A 6,951-nucleotide genomic window follows, 5' to 3' on the forward strand; every position below is an offset into this window, starting at 1 on the left:
ATTTCACCTGGTTTTTAGGGGAAAAAATAGTCTAGCCTACATGACAGGGACCTTAGTTGCAAAATTAACTTGGACTGCTTAGAGCAGCTATTGCTTTTCACTTGGGCTCTAGTGACAGTAGTTCCAAATATTTTAATTTTCTTTGATTCGTCCTTTCCTCTTTGTGTTCTCCCTTCCTTCCTTTCTTCCTTCGTGGCCTTCAGATAATATACTTCAGAAGGGCAGTTCTCTCTGCAAAGGCTATTGGCTTATTGTGGAGTTTTCTTGGTGTACTCTTTTTTCTAAATACAATAATAATTCAAACTGGAAGGGACCTTAAAGGTCACTGAGTCCAACCCCTTCATTTTACTAGCTGTAAGACCCTCAAGCAATTACTTAACCTGTCCTTGCTTCAGTTTCCCAATCTATAAAATGGAGATAAGAACACCTGCATTACAGGATTGTTGTAAAGATCAAAGAAGAAAATATGTAAAGAACTTTGTAAACCTTCAAGCACTATGTAAATACTATTATTATCTATACCTTGTGTTTGCTAAAATAAAAATAATTTACAATTATTGAGTAGCAGAGCTAGGATTTGAATCCATAGTTCTTCCTACAAGTTTATGCTGCTTCCTCTCTGGAGTATCATTAATAGCTCTGGGCATTACATTTTAGAAGGAGAATTGATAAACTGGAGAAGAGCCAGAGAAGAGTGATCAGGAGGGAATAAAGTAGAGCTAACCCCAAGGGTTTTCATCATTATAGAAATTGGCATATAACAAAATTAACTTCCAAGTGTTCAATTGCATATATTAATTTGCAAAATACTAAATTTTGTTTAATTTTATTCTCTTTTTTCCTTTTCCATTCTTTCCCTTCCTTTTTAATGTCACTACATATTTTAGTGAGTCCTACATTTACATTACAGAGAGCCTCTGAGATTTTGAATTCCCCTGGGAAGAAAATTGGGATTCTAAGATCAACAATTTGAGAATGAATGAACAATTAACAAAATACAAATGCAATAGATATTTATGGTCCTTTGTGAAATCACAAAGTGAAAAATATGAGGGAATATGAGAAGACTTGCAAGAGGGGATGTAGGATTTTAAAAAGCAGAATCAGAACTTTAATACACTACCTTACTTTTCCCTTTCCTTTCAAAAGGTCTTATCAACATAGGCTATTCTCCTTCCATTAGTTTACACTGAATCATAGAATTTTATGTTTGGAAGGGACTCTGACTACCTGGTCCAACTATATTTGCATAAACAAAGAGAACTTTTAAATTGCTCTGCTGGTACCAAGTCAATTTTATTCCTTAGACGAAATGGATTTATTATTATGAGTCATAATTTATTTTTGTTATTATTAACAATACAGAAAGCTTGAGAAGTCACACGTTGGTGATAAAATGCAGATTAGGGGATGATGTGTCTTTCTGCTTCCAGCTAGATCCATTATCCCCTACTGATCTCCTTTTCCTGATACTATATGACAGGTAGTAGGCGATGGGGTAAGAAGAAGAAAGTGTAATAGCTCCTTCTGGGCTGTGAGTGTTCAGAAACACCCTTTTTCTTATCCTCCTTGGTTGTTCTTTGGTTGTCATTGGAATATATTATAGACCACCTGAACAAAAAAGAGGAAACAGATGAAGAGTTTGGGACACAGATCATAATCCTGGCATGAGACATAACATAGTAGTGACAGGGGACAAAAATTATCTCGACATCTTCTAGAGGTCTCCCTCTTACAAATGCAGAGCAGTGAATAACTTCTCAATTTGCCTCAATTTAGTAATAATTTCTTCCTTCAAAAGGAAGAAGAAACAAAAAGAAGGAAATTCTCTTCTTGTTCCACTTCTTATAATCTTAGAGGAAGGCACTGGATTTTGAGGTGGAAATAATGATAACTTCTGGGGGGAAAATGATAGCTCCATTCTAGAGTTTGAGATAAAAAGAGGAAATCTGAGCAGTCTAATATGCACCCTAGATATGGGAAAAGTGATTTCAGAGTTTAGGAGAAATACAGGTAGGCTCCCAAAGACTAAAATGTTTCTGGTGAAGTTATCCCAGTAGGTAAGGAAGATGCTCAAGAATAAAGAATAAAGATTAAAATAATCTTTATTATAAAAATAAAAATAAAGAATAAAATTCTTTTTATTTCCTTTCATCTCCGTATTATTCATTCTTGTAAGCAAACAATCCCATAAAATGAAAATCCTAAAATACATACCTAAATAAACAATAAATCATGTTTTCATCCATATTTCTACCCAATGGGTCTTCCTCTGAAGGTGGAAAGCATTTCAGGAATAAAATTCTGAAGACACAAAACAAATACTTCCAGTGTGAAGGAAAAATGGATTTTGTCTGAAGAGACCAATATGGAAGCATAGGTAACTCATCAAGATTTAAAGGGAAAGATTTGGAAGATGAAAGCAAGTCTAGGTAACAGAAGATGAGTGTAAGACCATGTCATGATCCTGAATAATAATTTGAGGAATGCTTTTGTGTTTCATAAATTGAGGCAAGTATTTGAAGGGCCATGATATGGAAGAGGGCTTGGATTTATTCCACTTAACTCTAGAAGGCAGAAGCAGAAGTAGAGAATAGAAACCATAGAAACAAATTTAGACTCATTGTCAGAAAAAAGCTTTTTAACAATTAGAGTTGTCCAGATAAAGAGGTGGTGGGTTCTTCCTCCTTTGAGCTCTTCCAGCAGAAACTTGACAACTACCTTCTAATCATGTTGTAGTAAAGATTCCTTTCATATATGGGTCAAATTAGATGGTTGCTGAGGTTGCTTCTGACTTTTAAATCCTGCTATTCTGTGTTCTGGTTCACAAATGACCTGCCCATACCACCCCTGCACCTGTCTTGTTATCTTTTGGTATAGACACGGAAGGGACTATCTATTCAAGGAGATCTTTTAAACCAAGTCACCAAGCATTTATTAAGCACTGACTTTGTTCTCAGTGCTAAACTTTGTAATTAAAAATAAAGGCAAAAATAGTTCCTTTCCTCAAGGACCTTGGGTTCTAATAGTCTTTTTATACAAAGACCCATAATTGCATTTCTTTTCTTTTAGCCAGTCATAAGATATCTTCTGTGTGGTATCATCTGCTTTTCATCCAGTAGTCCCAAACTTTGAATGAATTTAAGGTTCTGTCTTTATTTTGTGAAGAGATTTTAGGAAAATTCCTTAGTTCTTAGTTGACTATCTTGATTAATTGAGTCAATTAAGGCATCTGTGCTTTCTGTTATAATTGGGATAAAGATAGCGCCTTGCACTTACATAAAGAACTTTTTATTAATTGGAGCTATCTAAAAATGAAACAAGTTACTTCTAAGGTAGCAAGAACTTTGTCATTGGAAATGTTGAAGCGGATGCCAACCAGTCTTGAGGGATAAGATAATGGAATTAAGAGTTGGAAGGCACCTCAGAGGGTCTAGTCTAGTCTAACTCATTACTTGGACAAGTCTTTGCTGTCCAACATTCTAAGTATCCATCTATACTTTGTTTGAAGACCTTCAAATTCCCAACGTATTTATTTCTGTACCCTGCACCATATTAGGAAGGGTCTGGACTAGATGACTTTTCAGGTCCCTATGAACTCCAAGGTTCATTGATTTGAAATCATCCTCCTCTTACTACCAATTCAAGCTTGTTCATCATGATTTTGGACATGGAGCCCGAGAACATAATCTAGGTAAATCTATCTTTCACAAGGAACTTTCACAGAATCTCAGTTAGAAGGGACTTTAGAGACTATCTAATCCATCCTGGACCAGAACAAGAATTGTCTGCAACATATCCAACAAGGAACTACTGTTTTAGTGTCCCACACAGTCAATGGTGTACTGGAGCCATGTCTAATTGGCAAGCAATATGATATTAATTATACAAATGAAGTTAAATTTTCAGTGTGAGTATTTACATCTCAGAAATAAGCAAAACCTACAGATCAGGGTTTGATTTTTGTTGTTGTTGATTGTCTACGCTTGAAAAAATGATGAAGAAAATGTTAATAATACATTTTAAAGTAAAAAATATATCACATGTATTTTTCCCCCAGGAGAGCTGATGATTAAACATTTACCAGCATACTACTATTACGTTGTTGTTGTTTCAATTGTGTCTGACTCTTCATGACCCATTTATAGTTTTCTTGGAAAAGACACCAGAGTGATTTGCCATTCCTTTCTCCAGCTCATTTTTACAGATGAGGAAACTGAGGTAAACAGGATTAAGTGACTTGCCCAGGGTCATACAGCTGGTAAGAATCTGAGGCTGATTTGAACTCAAGAAGAGGAATCATAGAGACTCCACATCTGAAACACTATCCCCTGTACCACATTGCTATCTGCCTTCCTACCATCTAAATAATTTTATTTGTTCAAGTAATGAATCCCCTAAAATGGTCAAATATAATGTTTAAATTTACACAATTTGAAGTTATAATAATGTAATTATACATATATAATAAATAATATAATATATAAAATATAACACACACTTATATATAATAAAAAGTTATAATTCTATAAAGTATGATCATTGGTTCCAGTCCAATGGAAATATTGAATGTATTTTAAAATAAAATGACCACTTCAGTGGGTTCATTGTTGGCTCTAATTGGTACCTAGTTATATAGTAAGTTATCCCTGCCTATTCCAAATTAAAACTGTGGTATACTAATTGACAAATTTCTGCCACCTCATTGGCTTCCTAGAGCCATGCAGTAAGCTCCCTTGTCTGCCTATTAATTTTTATGGTCACAGGGAGAGCAAACTAGTTTCTGTATTGCCTAAACAAAATATAATTGGGAAGATGACTTCAGTGAAGGAAGGTCATATTATGCATTGCAAAAGCCAGTAATTTTTGGCTTATCATGCCATTGCTGAGTAATAAAGACTTGGATGCATTTAGATAACCCTCCAGTCTAGGGGACATTCACAAATGCCAATGGTTGGTTTTGAGTTGGTGTTGGTGCCACCTATTGAGAGAAGCAGGAGGGGAAGGCACGTGAGACAGAAAACACTAGAGATAAATGCTTTATTAAGAGGATAATAACTGATAGATACAGTGCTTTAAATTTGGAAAAGCATTTTATATATTTTGTTATATATTATGTATACATATAATTCTATAGATCTCATTTCATTCAAGGTTTTTAGCAACCTGTACAGTAGGCTTAGCAGATATTATTTTCCTCATTTTACAGAGGAGGAAACCATGTATCTACTTTGTAGGTATCTTGTAATATACTTGTCTTATTTTTCCCCCTATGTAAGCTCTTTGAAGGCAAGGACTTTTTTCCTGTTTATTTGACTCTTCAGAGCTTAACATAAGCCCTGGCACATCGTGCCACATTAATAAATGTGGCTTAATTGACTGGGAAGTTAGTTTTCCATCCACCACATGATGATGCTGACTGACTTCTTTCCTGTATTTCCATGCCATATCTTGAAATTTAAAAAAAAAATTATTTTATTAAATAATTACTAATTAAGGTAAATTTAAAAAAAATATTAATTCTTTTAAAGCCATTAACTTTTGTCTTAGCATTAATTTTAAGACAAATGAGTGGCAAGGACTGGGCAATTCAGGTTAAGTGCACTTGCCCAGGGTCCCAGTTAGGAAATGTCTGAAGTCATATTTGAACCCAGGTCCTCCAGACTCCATTCTATCCACTGAGCCACATAACGGCCCCAACATTCATTTAAAAAAATTTGAGTTCCAAATACCCTCCCTTCCACCTGTTCCTCCCCAACCCCTTTGAGAATGCAAGCAATATAATATTAATTATACAAATGAAGTCATGTGGAATATATTTCCATATTAGCCATATTACCAAAGAAAACACACACATAAATAAGAAAAATTAAATTTTTGAAAAGTATACTTTACTATACACTCATATTTCATCAATTGTCTCTTTGGAGGGGGATAGCATTTTAATCATAGATCCTTTGGAATTGTCTTGGTCATCATACTGGTCAGATTATATACTATTCCTTTTGACTGATTGTTTTTGTCCATCATTTCAAGCAATATATAATATTTCTTCATAAATCACAAAGCAGTTATAAGTAAAGTAGCTTTCAAAGTAAAAAAAAAAGAAATTACAAACCATTTATAAAACAAATAGCTTGGTGCAAGTGCTTGCCTTTTACAGGCAGAGGGAGGGAGGAGTTAAGACTTTTATATACTTTCATAGATGTCCCAGAGCAACTTTGGTACATTCCAGATCAATTCTTTCTTAAGATTGTCAATAGTTGGGGGCAGCTGGGTAGCTCAGTGGATTGAGAGTCAGGCCTAGAGATGGGAGGTCCTAGGTTCAAATCTGGCCTCAGACACTTCCCAGCTGTGTGACCCTGGGCAAGTCGCTTAACCCCCATTGCCTAGCCCTTACTACTCTTCAGCCTTGGGCCAATACACAGTATTGATTCCAAGATGGAAGGTAAGGATTAAAAAAAAGTGTCAATAGCCAGAAAAAGCTGGTGAGAAGGCCAGTTGCCTCCAACTCTCCATCTCTAGTCTTTGGACTTGAATCACAAAATGACCGCAAGAACCTCTTTTATTTCTTTGTATTCTGAATTACACACATTGATTTAACACATTTAAGTTGCTTTGCAAACCTAAGCCATTATTGTTGTTACATTATTATCTCACCTAATTCAAGTATTTTCTTAAACTTCTTGAAAGTAGTAATTGATATATGCATATTTGTGTATATATTTATAGATACATGTACATACATATAGTTATATTTATACATCAAAGAGGAAACTAAATTTATAGTTTAGGACTGAAAGAGGGATCTAAATTATGTTGTGCCATTTTGGAGGTGGGGGTGAGAGTTAGGGGATGGGAAGGGACATCATTAATGGGAGAGGGGGTGACAGAAGTCAAGTCTGTGGAACCAGGTTCTGTTCATGATTACAAATCTCTTTTCCTCAAGAC

This window comes from Monodelphis domestica, chromosome 2 (genome assembly GCF_027887165.1).
Source record: "Monodelphis domestica isolate mMonDom1 chromosome 2, mMonDom1.pri, whole genome shotgun sequence".
Lineage (NCBI taxonomy): Eukaryota > Metazoa > Chordata > Mammalia > Didelphimorphia > Didelphidae > Monodelphis > Monodelphis domestica.